The sequence below is a fragment of the Babylonia areolata genome, chromosome 21 (genome assembly GCF_041734735.1).
Source record: "Babylonia areolata isolate BAREFJ2019XMU chromosome 21, ASM4173473v1, whole genome shotgun sequence".
Classification (NCBI taxonomy): Eukaryota; Metazoa; Mollusca; class Gastropoda; order Neogastropoda; family Buccinidae; genus Babylonia; species Babylonia areolata.
The window spans coordinates 48,920,080-48,938,701 of record NC_134896.1 but is presented as its reverse complement, the minus strand read 5'-3'; the positions used below and the strand labels follow the sequence as shown (position 1 = coordinate 48,938,701).

The 18,622-nt window shown below is 43.3% G+C and overlaps 2 non-coding genes across 2 annotated transcripts; both read right to left on the bottom strand.

The window, feature by feature from the left end:
* Nucleotides 1-3,947: 3,947 nt before the first annotated feature.
* Nucleotides 3,948-4,030, bottom strand: Trnas-gcu (transfer RNA serine (anticodon GCU)). The gene has a single exon. It is a non-coding gene; the product is annotated as a tRNA-Ser (tRNA).
* A 10,640-nt stretch (nt 4,031-14,670) lies between these two features.
* On the bottom strand, nt 14,671-14,753 carry Trnas-gcu (transfer RNA serine (anticodon GCU)). Its single transcript has one exon. It is a non-coding gene; the product is annotated as a tRNA-Ser (tRNA).
* Nucleotides 14,754-18,622: the final 3,869 nt, after the last annotated feature.

Sequence of the window (18,622 nt, the reverse complement as noted above, 5' to 3'; positions counted from 1 at the left end):
TCCTGGCGATGTTGATGCAGGACCGAAAGCGTTTCTTCACCAGGATGTAGTCGATCTGGTTGTTGTAGTCTCCGCCAGGGCTTTGCCAGGTCCATCTTCTGGATTTTTTGTGCGCTCCAAGTGTGTTTGCTAATATGAGGTCATTGTATCTGGCAAACTCCAACAATCTGAGACCTCTGTCGTTGGATGCCTCATTGCAGAAAGGACCGCAGTTGCCTTGCCAGTTTGGCTGTGCGTCTGCTCCAACCTTTGCGTTCCAGTCGCCCTGCACCACAAGTATGTCCTTCCGTGGTGCTTGGTTCACGATGTCTTGTAGCTGGTCGTAGAATGCCTCAACCTCGCTGTCCTCGTAGTCAGAGGTAGGTGCGTACGCCTGTATGATCGTGATGTTGAATGGTGAGGCTTTGAGCCGAATGGTGATGATGCGGCTTGAAACTGGGCGACATCCCAAGATGCAGTTTGTGATGTTCTTGAGGACGAGGAAGCCTACCCCATGCTCGTGGCGGTCTTCTTTGCCACTGTAGTACAGTTTGTGGCCTTCTTCAGTTGTGAGATCTTTAATGTTCTTCAAGTGTACTTCACAAAGCCCTATGATGTTCCAGTTGTATCGTTCCATCTCGTATGTCAGTTCTTTGATTTTTCCTGCTGCACGGAGAGTTCTGACGTTCCATGTGCCAATCACGATGTTGTCTCTGCCTCTGATTTTTGCTCAGGTGTTACCAGTAGCATATTTTTCGCCTCTGCCCTGGTGTGCAGCAGAAGACGCGGTCCTTGGTGACCCGGGCGGCGACCGATCCGGTATGGAATGAGTGGGGGTTGTCATCATCATGGTGTGTCTTGGGCTGAGTGGCCTGGCGGAGCCCATCCCTCTCCAGGTCGTTGGTCACAGCCGAGGTCACCCAATACCTGGGTGGTCGCCTTGACCCCGGACACTTAGTCGTTGAGCTTACTGGAAGCCCTTCCGCCCTAGCCGTTGGCTGGCTGTGCAGCTCTTCCGCCCCCTAGTGGTGCAGTGTCAACACCACCCCCTCACGTGGTTTAGCCCGCCAGCTGAGGCGGTGTACCAGGGTGAGAGCTTTAGGAGATGGATGAGGAAAAGTGATGCCCGTCTGCTCCCGAAGGAGCACAGCTGCCAGACATCAAAGGTACTACCTCTATCCAGAGCCCCCTACACCCTAAACAATAAAGTAACAAAACAAAAAACACCCTCCGACCCACCACGCAACCCCCCCTCTCCCGACCCCCCCTACCCCCCCCCCCCCCGTGTCCCCCCCCCCGCCACCCCCCCACCGCATCCCCCACCGCCAAGAAAAAAACAAAAACAAAAAAAACTGCTGCAGTAGAAAGAGTGAAAGACTGACAGACACACACAGAATGACCAACAGAGAAATAAGAGAGACAGAGAATTAGAAACGAATGGAGAGAGATAGGAAGAAAACTAACGTACCACCGGTGTAGCAGCCTATTCGTACCCTTGTTGTTTTTTACCCCGGGGTCAAATCTGGCTAGCCGAGATTAAGCCCGGGTCTACGTAGACTTGTCTAAGACTGACTCCTAGGGGGAAAAGCCCCACGAGTTTAAGATGACCCAGATGGAATTGACTCCCTCCCCTATCACAGTGGAGTGATGGCCTAGAGGCAACGCGTTCGAATCACGGTTCGAATCACGGCTCAGCCGCCGATATTTTCTCCCTCTCCACTAGACCTTGAGTGGTGGTCTGGACGCTAGTCATTCGGATGAGACGATAAACCGGGGTCCCGTGTACAACATGCACTTAGCGCACGTAAAAGAACCCACGGCAACAAAATGGTTGTTCCTGGCAAAATTCTGTAGAAAATCCACTTCCACAGAAAAAACAAATAAAACTGCATGCAGGAAAAAATATGTATAAAATGGGTGGCGCTGCAGTGTAGCGACGCGCTCTCCCTGGGGAGAGCAGCCCGAATTTCACACAGAGAAATCTGTTGTGATAAAAAGCAATACAAATACAAATATAGATACAAATTTAGTTGACATACATATCCAGTGAATGGAATCAGAATGACAGGTACTTTATCCGAACCCAGATGGACCCCCATCAGCTTGGTAATTAAGGCCAACCCATCTTTTAGTGGGGTTGGGGGGTGTATCATTCAGAGCGAGCTAAATTCAACTCCCTACCTTCATTCGTTTTCCACATCAAAAATGCAACATTCGTGTGGTTTCATTCTTTGATTGTTTGCTCTTTGGTCGGTTTTACTTCCAATCCAATCTTCGATTCATGCTTCAGAAAGCTTAATAGACTCAAGCCAGGCAAAGAGGTCATCCTCGCTTTCTTTTCCCCCGTGTTGTAGCTGGTAAGAAGTGGGGGTGGGTGAGTTCGAGATGGCTGAATGTAACCACTCCGAATGTGTCCATGTTGTGACATGAAGGGAAGGGGGGTGTGGTCAGTACAGGGCTGAATAGAGAACTACCCCTCCACTCGTTTCCGCCATGTTGTTATGTCGAAGGGAGAACAGGAGCGGAGGGGGGTCTTTACAGGCTAAGCCGAGAGCTAGCCTGGAATGACACAAGGAGAAAAAAAAAAATAATAATAATAAAAAATAAAAAAATAACAGCAGGGAGGTACACTGAGGCTGTTGCACCGGTTCCACGCTGGTGAGTGGAACATGCCACGTGATTAACACAGTCAGACAAACAGACACACAAGAATGTAAACGCCCGCACATATGCATACACACACAGAAAAAACAAACAAAAAAAACAACAACAATGAATGGTATTGTAAGTTCAGCGTGTGCTGAGAATCAGGACCCATGATTAAATCATGCATGCTAACATGACTTTTTTTTCTGAGTGGGTGTATTGTTTTATTTTACATTGCTTCATGTTCGTCTTCTCTGTCTGTGTCCGTCTGTTCTCTCTCTCTCTCTCTCTCTCTCTCTCTCTCCTTTATCCGCCCCTGCCCCCCACCTTCCCTCCCCACACACCCCTGCTTCAGCAGAACTATAACAGAAGGACACCAGCCAAGTTAATCAAAATCATTTATCAAGAATAAAACGATACACTTACAGAAGCAGGATCGATGAGCCCTCGATAAGGCTGACTCAGTCTGGAAAGGAGTCAACATCAAAAATGTGGCTGTGTACTACATTGATCTCTTCTCAATATATACATCATGTAGTGACCTGTGTTCACTGCCTGAATTCACAGACAGGTCCCATTTTTCACGTTTTAATAGACATATTTTAAACTGTAAGAACTGGAGGGGAGAGGGGGAAGAAGAGACAGTCAGTTCAGAAGGGGGATGGGAGGAAGGGAGACAGTGGGGGAGAAATATGGGGTGGGGTGGAGTGGAAGTGAAAGGGTGTGAGAAAGGGATGCAGAGTGTTTAGGATTTGCAGTGATTAATACTTGTTTTCCAAATAGTGCCAAGCAATGTACGTGTGAGGCATATCATATATATATATATATATATATATATATATATATATATATATATATATATATATATATATATAGTGAGAGAGAGAGAGAGATGTATGCGTGTGTGTGCGTGCTTAGAGTACGCACACACACACACACACACACACACACACACACACACACACACACACACTCACTCACTCACTCACTCACTCACACAAACACATTTTTTTTACACCACTGTGCATTTGCACGGTCTGGATGTGTGTGGTTTATGTCGTGCTTTCAGGCATGTGTGTGTGTGTGTGTGCTTGTTAATGGGTAAGTGGGTGGGCGTGACTGGGCTGGTGAGTGAGTTTGGAACTGTGCATGTGTGCGTGTGTGAGCAGTTGGGTGCTATTTAACCAGCTGTGAAGCTTTTATTTCTGTACCCCAGTCTGAAGAAGTGGAACTCCAGCGAATATTTGTTGAACTTGAATTACAAGCTTTAAAGACATGAACAAAATGCTTTCATCTTAAATAAAATGGGGAGAAAAAAATATCGACGAGGATAGGATTCGAACCCACGCGAGACGACCCCCAATGGATTAGCAGTCCATTGCCTTAACCACTCGGCCACCTCGTCTGTTGGCTATATGTATATCGTATCGCAACAGGTGTCTGTTATCAAATCATTTTCATTTGACTTTACTTCACTTTAGTCATTTGTATGGAATTACGCGCATACACCTGGATATGCAATAATATTCAAGGACGCTAATGCCCATGCTAAAGATTTACAGTGTGACGTTATTTCCCTTGTTTCACAGTACCCTGATTCACTGATCTAAAATAAAGATTTTTTTTTTAATTTAATTTTTTAGATCAGTGACCCCGATTTTGTAACATTGCGTGAGAACGATGTTTCCAGCGGCAGAAATCCACCTACAACGAACTAGCGATGGTTAAGTGTTTCCGTGTTGGATGACACAGAAAGGAACACAGTAATCTTAGGAAGGCTAAAAAGAACAGAAAAAGCTCTCTGTTAAAGTTTCAGCTTATTTTCAAGGTGTCAGAGCGTGATTCGTATATGCTACACCACATCAGAATAGAAATATGCATAAATGAATACAGTGCAAAAATTCATTAACATTAGACTGGGGTTCAATTCCCCCCCGGGGAGACGGTTTTTTTGTTGTTGTTTTGTTTTTAGATGGGTCATCCTTTTTCGTCTTTTGCTGTTCATGTTTTCTTGATTGATTTACCTGTATATGAAATATTATGAATGGGTTTATGTGGGGATAGAAAAAAAACAAAGAAAAAAAGATAGGAAGAAACCTGAAAAAAGAACATAACATGTTTTCATGACTGGAATTAACCAGCGTTGTTAGTTGTTGTTTTTAAGTACCCAGGTAGACATTTAGTCTCAGCTGCCGATATTTTCTTCCTCTCCACTAGACTTTGAGTGGTGGTCTGGACGCTAGTCATTCGGATGAGACGATAAACCGAGGTCCCGTGTGCAGCATGCACTTAGCGCACGTAAAAGAACCCACGGTTATAAAAGGGTTGTTCCTGGCAAAATTCTGTAGAAAAAAATCCACTTCGATAGGAAAAACAAATGAAACTGCATGCAGGAAAAAATACAAAACAAAAGGGTGGCGCTGTAGTGTAGCGACGCGCTCTCCCTGGGAGAGCAGCCCGAATTTCACACAGAGAAATCTGTTGTGATAAAAAGAAATACAAATACACACACACACACACACACACACACACACACACACACACACACACACACACACACACACTACTGTATTGTCAACTAAACATTCAGTGTGTGCTGATAATAAGGACACATGATAAAATTTGAAAGTTAAACACATAACAACGAAATCATAAAAAATAGTCTGCTTTGTATTTGTGTTCTGTATTTCTAAGGTGTTCATATTTCGCTCAAAGATCGATTATCCGATACTCGATGAAAGTAGTAGTTCTAAATACTCTGTTTCACTGTGCTGTCCGACACCATGTTTGTATGGTTAGCTACCTTTGTCTAAAGAGGATTCCTGTGTTGATTTTGTATGCATGTTTTACTTGTCCTATCTCTCCCTCACTGCCTGTCTCTGTGAAATGTAAGACGTCTTTGAAGCATTGCACTTTGGAAAAGCCAACACATTCACTTTGAAGTAATATACAATGCTAAGACCTTCTCTAAAATTTGTGATTTGTATTGGGGAGCGGGGGGGGAGGGGGGGGCGGAAGGAGGGGGGGCGTCGGGGCGGGACGGGGTGTACAATTCCAATGGATTCAAATAAAGCCTTTCTGGCCTTAAACCAGCATGGAGCGATAACGTAACCTGAATCAAGACGTATTATTTACACGAACATGCATAGCTGTACACACACACACGAACACACTTTCGGTTGCACATTGAGCATATGCTTAGAATGAGCCTTATAATACTGATCTGTTACGGATGAATTTTCTTCTACATGTATTTCTGTATTCCCACCTGTCTTTGACTCTTTGTCCTTCACATACACATACACAGTCACATACACACACATGCTTACTCATTCATGAGCAAATATACACAGACATACACAAATACATATTCACGCACATACACACACACATGCACATATACAAATACATACATAACCACACACTCAATAACGCACAGCAACCAGTAACAGTTTCTAAGCTTTAATCACTTCCAAAAAGAAAACAAAGGAACAGTACACATTATCCTATATTATTATATAGTGTATTGACATTCTTCATAAACAGGGCTGTTGCTAAACTTCAAAGCATATAATCTACAATGATTAAGTTCGGGGGCAAAATCAATAACCGCGATGATAAAATGGTTAGCAAAGTGGTTTTGTTTGTTTGTTTGTTTGTTTTAACATAAGCAGCTATTATTGCAGTTGCCCAGAATTATTTCTCAGCCTGGGTGACGCCAGGAGATCTCATGGTAACGAAGCATAGTGTCAAGTTTGTCACCTCGTCCCCCAAACCTGACTGAACTATCCACAGCAACTTCCTCATCATTGTCACACTTCTTTCGTTGTCCACCTTCCATTCCTGTGGTGAGTACCTGTCACAACAATGGTGTTGGCAGAGGAATGGGGTCTCCACTCCTACCAGGCGGAGAGGGGAGGGGGAGGGGGAGGGGAGGGAAGGGGTTGGTGGTTCGATGCTCACTCCATCAGGGTCAAGGTGACATGCCTGGATATGGCTCTGGGGGGTTTGGTGGGGGCGGAAATCAGTTCTGTTGTGTGAGGGTAATGCCACTGACCAAGCATGGATAATGGCGCAAATAAATAATGCTAGAAGATGGGGAAAACAGCATATGTGTACTGGAACTGTAGTTTTTAAAAATAGCACACACGACAATACAAGCAAACAAACTAAACAATTTTATGCCACGATGTGCAGTTTCTATAGCAAGACAAGAAGAAAAAAAAGAACTATCTGGTAAGAAAACAGGAAGAAGAAAACATTATTTTTTTTTTTAAAAAGAAAGAAAAAGCCGCAAAATTTTCTGTCATCACGTATGTAGTGAAAAGGCGTTAAACAAGTATAACTACAACTACACTCTCTCTCTCTCTCTCTCTCTCTCTCTCTCTCTCTCTCTCTCTCTCTGACTCACATATACGACTGACTTTTGTGATGACTTGAACTATATTATTCCTTATTACATTGAACCAAATGCCCACCTGATGAGCTTCTCGTGACAAACTATGAATCAAATAGTCAAGATCTAATATGAGGGCTAAACATAATATCCTTAATCTTACACCTGTGGAAACTGCTATAATCATTTAGTGATACTTCTCTTATACAGCCCCATCAATCTTACCATCATATTCTTTAGATCTCTCTCTCTCTCTTCGAAAATCCAATCAGGCCGAAAACAGACATGAAAACCGCATACGCAGAATTTCCGTGTCTGCCACCCGTGCAAAAGCAACATGGTCAGTCAGAGCATTGGAGGTGTTCTGTTGCCAGTGCCTTGATCACTTTACGTTTCGGTTTGCCAGAGTCAGTCATGGGAAAAGATTGGAACTCCAGATAGTAACGGGGTCGAGGTGACAGTGGATCGTTTTCTGTCGTCACCACTTCCTTCTCCACGAAATAACGGACTTGCTCCAACGTCACTGAATCCGATTCCATCACGACACATGCACATAGCTCTTCGTTGACCGAAGGGTCAGGAACACCAGTGATGATGACGTCACGAACGCCTGGATAAGCTCGAATGCGTGATTCCATCCATGATGGGTAGAAGATGTAGGGATCTCTCATGATTGCATCACCTCCTCTCCCGTCCACGATCAGGTGACCTCGTTCATCCAGACGGCCAACATCCTGGGTCCGGAAGAATCCATCCTTGGTTAAAAAGTCATCAGTGTTGGGTGTGCTGTCAGTGAGATACCCTAGATTTCTTTTCAACCCCTTGACTAGGATGCGCCCTGTCTGGTTGACAGACAGAATCGTTTCTTCATCGCCCTGGCTGACGATCTTCACCGACACGCCTTCTACGGGAGGTCCTGTATCATGATCCGTGAAGGTCTCACTGTCTGTCACAACGTTCTTTGAAACAAAGCTACACTCAGTTGCCCCGTAACCGACAATGACTAAATCAGTCAAAGACAGTGCAACTGCCACCATTGGACGGGTTATTGGGAGACCTCCAAGATAAAGTACGTTCAGTTTGCTTTCCTTTGACATTTGGGATTCAGCCTTGGAATCTGCTTTCACAGTTCTCTTTTCGATTAATTGATGTAAATCTGGAAAATACACTGGACTGATAAATGCTGAATTGCATTTTTCGTGTTCTAGAACTCGAAAGATGAACTCTGGCATGTCCTGTAGGAATCCTCCCGCGCGGACATCGCAAGTGATGACAGTGACACAATTCACCACACCCATGCCAGCGTAGCCACCAATCCAGCCAAAAGGCGCTGTGGTAAAAAAGCGACTCAGATCTGTATTCTGAAGATTTGACAGTTTGTCAAAAAATGCAATCTGAGCGAAATTTATATACTCTCTATTGGTGTAGACCACCAGTTTGGAGAACCCCGTTGAGGCTGATGTGGCGAACACAGAAAGAATTGTTTCAGGTGTAATGTCATCAGCTTGAAACCAGTCGTTCTGAGCCTCCAGGTGGGAGATGAAATCTTTTGGACCACCCTCCACAACACGTCGGATGAAAAACAATTTCTTCAGGTCGGTCAGGTCAGAGGACGTGACACTATCATCTTCTCCCACAGAGACGTACTTTGTCAGCACGTTCCAGGGACTGTTGCTGACGTCAGGGTCCACAAGCAGGGCTGAGGCACGTGACACACGTAACATGTGCAAGAGGTCTGACCCATCAGCCATCTGGCAATGGCCGTTGACGGAGGCTGCTCCGGACAGCCATATGCCGGCCTCACACACCACTCTCTCCGGACTGTTGACCAGCGTGTTGACCACCAGATGTCCACGTCTCAGACCTCTGCTGTTCAGAACAGCGGCAAAACGACCAGCCAGCCTGTACAGTCTGTTCCAGCTCAGTACATAGCGGCCATCATGTGGGGACCTGAAGATGAAGGCTGGGGACTCTCCCTGCTCCTTCACCCGCTGTCTGAGTTTAGCCACCAGGGTCAGCTGTTGAGCCATGATGATGGTAGCGTTGTCTGTAGTCAGTCCTGATTCACCGGAAAACATAAACATAGAACACAATAAATGTTTCGCACACCAGATATCTTTTTAAACGTCAGAAAAACGCAACTCTGTATATCTGTGTGTGTGTGCATGAATCCTGCTGCTGCACCGTAAAAGAACCCACGAGAACATGTGCTGTCATATGGCAAAATTATGTAGTAGAAATCCACTGACATGTACTCGTATGTATATATATATATATATATATATATATATATATATATATATATATATATATATACACATATATATATACATAATAACTGCGTAAGAGTGACCCTGGTAATATGTAAACAACTTATCCATTGAGGAAGGAGCGTGATCGTTCCGAAAATGTGGAATATTTGACAGATTGATGTGTTTGTTTTCTTTTTCCTCTTTATATATATATATATATATATATTATATATATATATATATATATATATATATATATATATATATATATATATGCATGTGCTCAAGGCATGGGTAGCCCGTTGGGTTATGCTGCTGGTCAGACATCTGATTGCACTTGTAATGTAGCGTATATGAAATGTCCGAACGCAGTTCCGCCTCCTTGAGAAACAAAAAAAAAACTGTGAATCTGTATAGATAAATTGTGCATCACAAGTTCACAGTGAAACTATTCAGTTTCCTCTTAGTTTCAATATCTGTCGTTGGTGATTAATAACAATCATAATGATAATAATAATGTACATTTATATAGCGCCCTTTCTCTCTAAGAGCTCAGGGCACTTTACAGGAATGAAAAACATTACAAGCTATATAAAACATTCATGATCACTCTCTGTCAGCCCCCCTAACCCCTCCCCTACCCCTCCACACGCACACTCTCTCTCCCTTTCCCACTCTTCACACATCCAAAGTGAGCTGACATGGGTATAGTTGGAGAACAAGGAAGCTGTGAGTGCTTATAGACAGGTTTGTAAAAGATGAGTTTTTCATGATGGGCGAAAAGCACAAACAGAATCAGATGCACGGATATGATGAGGAACGTTGTCACAGATTTGAGGAGCAGCAAAGAAGAACGTTCACCATAGATTCTTGTATTGACTCGAGGAAATTTTAAAAGGTAACAGTCAGAGGAAGAGCGGAGATTTGTTGCGGGAGTGTAAACACTGATAAAGTCAGAAAGATATGTAGGTCCTGTGGAGTGGAAAGCAGAATAGCAGAGACACGCAACTTTGTATTTAATTTTCGCTTCAATGGGGAGCCAATATAGAATGTGGAGGTGAGGAGAAATGTGATCAGTACGTGTGACTCTGGGAGTCAGAGTCAGAATATGTAAGGTTATGACTGGGCCATGCCTAATTCATGGCAGTGATAGCCCCCATAAAACTTGAAAATTCGTGATCCTGAGTCATTCTGATAAACCAATACATTTCCTTTAACAATAGAATATTGCTTCAAACAAGACATTCATTATTTTCCTTCATAGGGTGACTGAAAGCACAATCATGTTCCGCACTGGTGGATGGTACTTGTTGAGACATTCCTGTCAACTTGACATTTTAAACATGAAAAGCTGCTATCGCCAATGTTGGAGGTTTAAGTTGTTAAAGGTTTATTCATAAGTGTGCCAAGAAACCGAACGTCGCATTTCCTATTTCAGATGACCTGTCATACCTTTTTTTTTTTTACTTACAAATAAGAACAAGATAGAACATGATATTACTTGATGCATACCATGCATGCATGCAACGAATTAGAGTCAACACGCTCTTATTAATAGAACAACAAACAGTTTCAGTTTCAGTAGCTCAAGGAGGCGTCACTGCGTTCGGACAAATCCATATACGCTACACCACATCTGCCAAGCAGATGCCTGACCAGCAGCGTAACCCAACGCGCTTAGTCAGGCCTTGAACAACAAACACAAAACAAAACAACAGCAGCAACAAACAAACAAAAAACCACGTAATGTGCTGCAGTGTACATGGATCAATCCATATCATTTTACGCCCCTCGTTGAGGATTCAAAGTCCATGCAATAAATGATTTAATATTTCCTTAAAAAATTTTAAAATAAATAAATAAATAAATAAATAAAGATGAGGGAGAGGATAAAAAAGGGGCGTGGGGGGATTATATAAATTAAGACGAGCAAAAAATATCTCATTCCGATTGCTGGTTTGTGTCCATCATTATCGTAGATTCTTGAGAGCTGTTTCTGACCAACCTCTTGGTGAACTGTATGCATGATTGTAATTCAAAAGACATAGCTATGATAATAATAATAATAATAATAATGGTATTTATATAGCGCTGAATCTTGTGCAGAGATAAATCAAAGCGCTTTCGCACCAGTCATTCACACGCATGCAAAACTCTAAAACTAGAGAAACTGAAGACAAAGAAGAGGCAGGGAAGGGAGGCTAATTTGGAAAGAGGTGGGTTTTAAGGCCAGACATGAAAGAGCTGAGTGCGGAGACTTGACGAAAGAGGAAGTTCATTCCAATTGCAAGGTCCAGAGACAGAGAAAGAACGGCGGCCAACAGTCGAATGTTTCAATCTGGGTATGCGTAAACAGAGTGGATCCGAAGCCGATCGTAGAGAGCGAGATGGAGTGTAGAGGTGAAGACAACCACAAAGATAGGAAGGGACAGATTTGTGAATACATTTATAACATAGAGCGTTGATCTTGTACTTTATCCTGTGTGAGACAGGGAGCCAGTGGAGATGGGGAAAAGGAAAAGCAACAATAAAGTAACAAAACAAAAAACACCCTCCGACCCTCCCACGCACCCCCCCCTCTCCCGACCCCTCCTACCCCCCCCCCCCCCCCCCCACACACACACACACACCCCTCCCCACACCCCCACCGCATCCCCCACCGCCCAAGAAAAAAACAAAAACAAAAAAACTGCTGCAGTAGAAAGAGTGAAAGACTGACAGACAGACATAGAATGACCAACAGAGAAATAAGAGAGAGAGAGTTAGAAACGAATGGAGAGAGATAGAAAGAAAACTAACGTACCACCGGTGTAGCAGCCTATTCGTACCCTTGTTGTTTTTTACCCCGGGGTCAAATCTGGCTAGCCGAGATTAAGCCCGGGTCTACGTAGACTTGTCTAAGACTGACTCCTGGGGGGAAAAGCCCCACGAGTTTAAGATGACCCAGATGGAATTGACTCCCTCCCCTATCACAGTAGAGTGATGGCCTAGAGGCAACGCGTCCACCTAGGAAGCGAGAGAATCTGAGCGCGCTGGTTCGAATCACGGCTCAGCCGCCGATATTTTCTCCCCCTCCACTAGACCTTGAGTGGTGGTCTGGACGCTAGTCATTCGGATGAGACGATAAACCGGGGTCCCGTGTACAACATGCACTTAGCGCACGTAAAAGAACCCACGGCAACAAAATGGTTGTTCCTGGCAAAATTCTGTAGAAAATCCACTTCCACAGAAAAAACAAATAAAACTGCACGCAGGAAAAAATATGTATAAAATGGGTGGCGCTGTAGTGTAGCGACGCGCTCTCCCTGGGGAGAGCAGCCCGAATTTTACACAGAGAAATCTGTTGTGATAAAAAGCAATACAAATACAAATATAGATACAAATTTAGTTGACATACATATCCAGTAAATGGGATGAGAATGACAGGTACTTTATCTGAACCCAGATGGACCCCCATCAACTTGGTAATTAAGGCTAACCCATCTTTTAGTGGGGTAAGGGGAGGGGGGGGGGGGGGGTATGATTCAGAGCGAGCTAAATTCAGCTCCCTACCTTCATTCGTTTTCCACATCAAAAATGCAACATTCGTGTGGTTTCATTCTTTGATTGTTTGCTCTTCGGTCGGTTTTACTTCCAATCCAATCTTCGATTCATGCTTCAGAAAGCTTAATAGACTCAAGCCAGGCAAAGAGGTCATCCTCGCTTTCTTTTCCCCCCGTGTTGTAGCTGGTAGGAGGCGGGGGTGGGTGAGTTCGAGATGGCTGAATGTAACCACTCCGAATGTGTCCATGTTGTGACATGAAGGGAAGGGGTGTGTGGTCAGTACAGGGCTGAATAGAGAACTACCCCTCCACTCGTTTCCGCCATGTTGTTATGTCGAAGGGAGAACAGGAGCGGAGGGGGGTCTTTACAGGCTAAGCCGAGAGCTAGCCTGGAATGACACCAGGAGAAAAAAAAAAACAACAACAACAAAATAACAGCAGGGAGGTACACTGAGGCTGTTGCACCGGTTCGACGCTAGTGAGTGGAACATGCCACGTGATTAACACAGTCAGACAAACAGACACACAAGAATGCAAACACCCGCATACACAACCCCCCCCCCCCCCCCCCAAAAAAAAAAAAAAAAAAACAACAAAAAAAACACACAACAACAACAACAACAAACAAACAAAAAAACAAAAACAATGAATGGTATTGTAAGTTCAGCATGTGCTGAGAATCAGGACACATGATTCAATCTTAATGTATGCTAACATTATTTTTTTTTTCCTGTGAGTGGGTGTATTGTTTTATTTTACATTGCTTCATGTTCGTCTTCTCTGTGTCTGTGTCCGTCTGTTCTCTCTCTCTCTCTCTCTCTCTCTCTCTCTCTCTCTCTCTCTCTCTCTCTCCTTTATCCGCCCCTGCCCCCTACCTTCCCTCCCCACACCCCCCTGCTTCAGCAGAACTATAACAGAAGGACACCAGCCAAGTTAATCAAAATCATTTATCAAGAATAAAACGATACACTTACAGAAGCAGGATCGATGAGCCCTCGATAAGGCTGACTCAGTCTGGAAAGGAGTCAACATCAAAAATGTGGCTGTGTACTACATTGATCTCTACATCATATAGTGACCTGTGTTCACTGCCTGAATTCACAGACAGGTCCCATTTTTCACGTTTTAATAGACATATTTTAAACTGTAAGAATTGGAGGGGAGAGGGGGAAGAAGAGGGGTTCAGAAGGGGTGGGGGGAGGAGAGGTGGGGAGGAGGAAGGGAGAAAGTGGGGGAGAAATATGGGGTGGGGTGGAGTGGAAGTGAAAGGGTGTGAGAAAGGGATGCAGAGTGTTTAGGATTTGCAGTGATTAATACTTGTTTTCCAAATAGTGCCAAGCAATGTACGTGTGAGGCATATCATATATACATATATATAGTGAGAGAGAGAGAGAAAGAGAGAGAGAGAGATGTATGCGTGTGTGTGCGTGCTTAGAGTACGCACACGCACACACACACACACACACACACACACACACACACACACACACAGACACTCACTCACTCACTCACTCACTCACACAAACACATTTTTTTTACACCACTGTGCATTTGCACGGTCTGGATGTGTGTGGTTTATGTCGTGCTTTCAGGCATGTGTGTGTGTGTGTGTGCTTGTGTGTGCTTGTTAATGGGTAAGTGGGTGGGCGTGACTGGGCTGGTGAGTGAGTTTGGAACTGTGCATGTGTGCGTGTGTGAGCAGTTGGGTGCTATCTAACCAGCTGTGAAGCTTTTATTTCTGTACCCCAGTCTGAAGAAGTGGAACTCCAGCGAATATTTGTTGAACTTGAATTACAAGCTTTAAAGACATGAACAAAATGCTTTCATCTTAAATAAAATGGGGAGAAAAAAATATCGACGAGGATAGGATTCGAACCCACGCCAGACGACCCCCAATGGATTAGCAGTCCATCGCCTTAACCACTCGGCCACCTCGTCTGTTGGCTATATGTATATCGTATCGCAACAGGTGTCTGTTATCAAATCATTTTCATTTGACTTTACTTCACTTTAGTCATTTGTATGGAATTACGCGCATACACCTGGATATGCAATAATATTCAAGGACGCTAATGCCCATGCTAAAGATTTACAGTGTGGCGTTATTTCCCTTGTTTCACAGTACCCTGATTCACTGATCTAAAATAAAGATTTTTTTTTAATTTAAATTTTTAGATCAGTGACCCCGATTTTGTAACATTGCGTGAGAACGATGTTTCCAGCGGCAGAAATCCACCTACAATGAACTAGCGATGGTTAAGTGTTTCCGTGTTGGATGACACAGAAAGGAACACAGTAATCTTAGGAAGGCTAAAAAGAACAGAAAAAGCTCTCTGTTAAAGTTTCAGCTTATTTTCAAGGTGTCAGAGCGTGATTCGTATATGCTACACCACATCAGAATAGAAATATGCATAAATGAATACAGTGCAAAAATTCATTATCATTAGACTGGGGTTCAATTCCCCCCCGGGGAGACGGTTTTTTGTTGTTGTTGTTGTTTTGTTTTTAGATGGGTCATCCTTTTTCGTCTTTTGCTGTTCATGTTTTCTTGATTGATTTATCTGTATATGAAATATTACGAATGGGTTTATGTGGGGATAGAAAAAAAACAAAGAAAAAAAGATAGGAAGAAACCTGAAAAAAGAACATAACATTTTTTCATGACTGGAATTAACCAGCGTTGTTAGTTGTTGTTTTTAAGTACCCAGGTAGACATTTCGTCTCAGCTGCCGATATTTTCTTCCTCTCCACTAGACTTTGAGTGGTGGTCTGGACGCTAGTCATTCGGATGAGACGATAAACCGAGGTCCCGTGTGCAGCATGCACTTAGCGCACGTAAAAGAACCCACGGCTATAAAAGGGTTGTTCCTGGCAAAATTCTGTAGAAAAAAATCCACTTCGATAGGAAAAACAAATGAAACTGCACACAGGAAAAAATACAAAACAAAAGGGTGGCGCTGTAGTGTAGCGACGCGCTCTCCCTGGGAGAGCAGCCCGAATTTCACACAGAGAAATCTGTTGTGATAAAAAGAAATACGAATACACACACATACACACACACACACACACACACACACACACACACACACACACTACTGTATTGTCAACTAAACATTCAGTGTGTGCTGATAATAAGGACACATGATAAAATTTGAAAGTTAAACACATAACAACGAAATCATAAAAAAATAGTCTGCTTTGTATTTGTGTTCTGTATTTCTAAGGTGTTCATATTTCGCTCAAAGATCGATTATCCGATACTCGATGAAAGTAGTAGTTCTAAATACTCTGTTTCACTGCGCTGTCCAACACCATCTTTGTATGGTTAGCTACCTTTGTCTAAAGAGGATTCCTGTGTTGATTTTTGTATGCATGTTTTACTTGTCCTATCTCTCCCTCACTGTCTGTCTCTGTGAAATGTAGGACGTCTTTGAAGCATTGCACTTTGGAAAAGCCAACACATTCACTTTGAAGTAATATACAATGCTAAGACTTTCTCTAAAATTTGTGATTTGTATTGTTGAGAGAGAGAACTCTGAACTCGGAACTGGTTTAATTCGTGAGGCCACCGACCCGTACACAAAATGAGTTCGCCAAAAATGATGAAAGGAAAAAAGAGAGAGAAGGAGAGAGAGAGAATTGAATTGAATAAATGTTATTTTCTGAGGGTGTTACATAAGCAAAATATGCTTTTCTTCATGCAGCCCTCTAGATGGGGGGGCGGGGGGGGGCGCGGGGGGTGGGGGGGAGTGGGGGGGGGGCGGAAGGAGGGGGGCGTCGGGGCGGGACGGGGTGTACAATTCCAATGAATTCAAATAAAGCCTTTCTGGCCTTAAACAGGCATGGAGCGATAACATAACCTGAATCAAGACGTATTATTTACATGAACATGCATAGCTGTACACACACACACGAACACACTTTCGGTTGCACATTGAGCATATGCTTAGAATGAGCCTGATAATACGGATGCATTTTCTCCTACATGTATTTCTGTATTCCCACCTGTCTTTGACTCTTTGTCCTTCACATACACATACACAGTCACACACACACACATGCTTACTCATTCATGAGCAAATATACACGGACATACACAAATACATATTCACGCACATACACACACTTGCACATATACAAATACATACATAACCACACACTCAATAACGCACAGCAACCAGTAACAGTTTCTAAGCTTTAATCACTTCCAAAAAGAAAACAGAGGAGCAGTATACATTATCCGATATATATATATATATATATATATATATATATATATATATATATATAGTGTATTGACATTCTTCATAAACAGGGCTGTTGCTAAACTTCAAAGCATATCATTCACAATGATTAAGTTCGGGGGCAAAATCAATAACCGCGATGGTAAAATGGTTAGCAAAGTGCTTTTTTTTCTTTCTTTTTTTCTTTCTTTTAACATAAGCAACTATTATTGCAGTTGTCCAGAATTATTTCTCAGCCTGGGTGATGCCAGGAGATATCATGGTAACGAAGCATAGTGTCAAGTTTGTCACCTCGTCCCCCAAACCTGACTGAACTATCCACAGCAACTTCCTCATCATTGTCACACTTCTTTCGTTGTCCACCTTCCATTCCTGTGGTGAGTACCTGTCACAACAATGGTGTTGGCAGAGGAATGGGGTCTCCACTCCTACCAGGCGTAGAGGGGAGGGGGAGGGGGAGGGGAGGGGTTGGTGGTTCGATGCTCACTCCATCAGGGTCAAGGTGACATGCCTGGATATGGCTCTGGGGGGTTTGGTGGGGGCGGAAATCAGTTGTGTTGTGTGAGGGTAATGCCACTGACCAAGTGTGGATAATGGCGCAAATAAATAATGGAAGAAGATGGGGAAAACAGCATATGTGTACTGGAACTGTAGTTTTTAAAAACAGCACACACGACAATACAAGCAAACAAACTAAACAATTTTATGCCACGATGTGCAGTTTCTATAGCAAGACAAGAAGAAAAAAAAAGAACTATCTGGTAAGAAAACAAGAAGAAGAAAACATTATTTTTAAAAAAAGAAAGAAAAAACCGCAAAATTTTCTGTCATCACGTATGTAGTGAAAGGGCGTTAAACAAGTATAACTACAACTACACTCTCTCTCTCTCTCTCTCTCTCTCTCTCTCTCTCTCTCTCTCTCTCTCTCTCTCTCTCTCTCTGACTCACATATACGACTGACTTTTGTGATGACTTGAACTATATTGTTCCTTATTACATTGAACCAAATGCCCACCTGATGAGCTTCTCGTGACAAACTATGAATCAAATAGTGAAGATCTAATATGAGGGCTAAACATAATATCCTTAATCTTACACCTGTGGAAACTGCTATAATCATTTAGTGATACTTCTCTTATACAGCCCCATCAATCTTACCATCATATGCTTTAGATCTCTCTCTCTCTTCGAAAATCCAATCAGGCCAAAAACGGATATGAAAACCGCATACGCAGAATTTCCGTGTCTGCCACCCGTGCAAAAGCAGCATGGTCAGTCAGAGCATTGGAGGCGTTCTGTTGCCTGTACCTTGATCACCTTACGTTTCGGTTTGCCAGAGTCAGTCATGGGAAAAGATTGGAACTCCAGATAGTAACGGGGTCGAGGTGACAGTGGATCGTTTTCTGTCGTCACCACTTCCTTCTCCACGAAATAACGGACTTGCTCCAACGTCACTGAATCCGATTCCATCACGACGCATGCACATAGCTCTTCGTTGACCAAAGGGTCAGGGACACCAGTGATGATGACGTCATGAACGCCTGGACAAGCTCGAATTCGTGA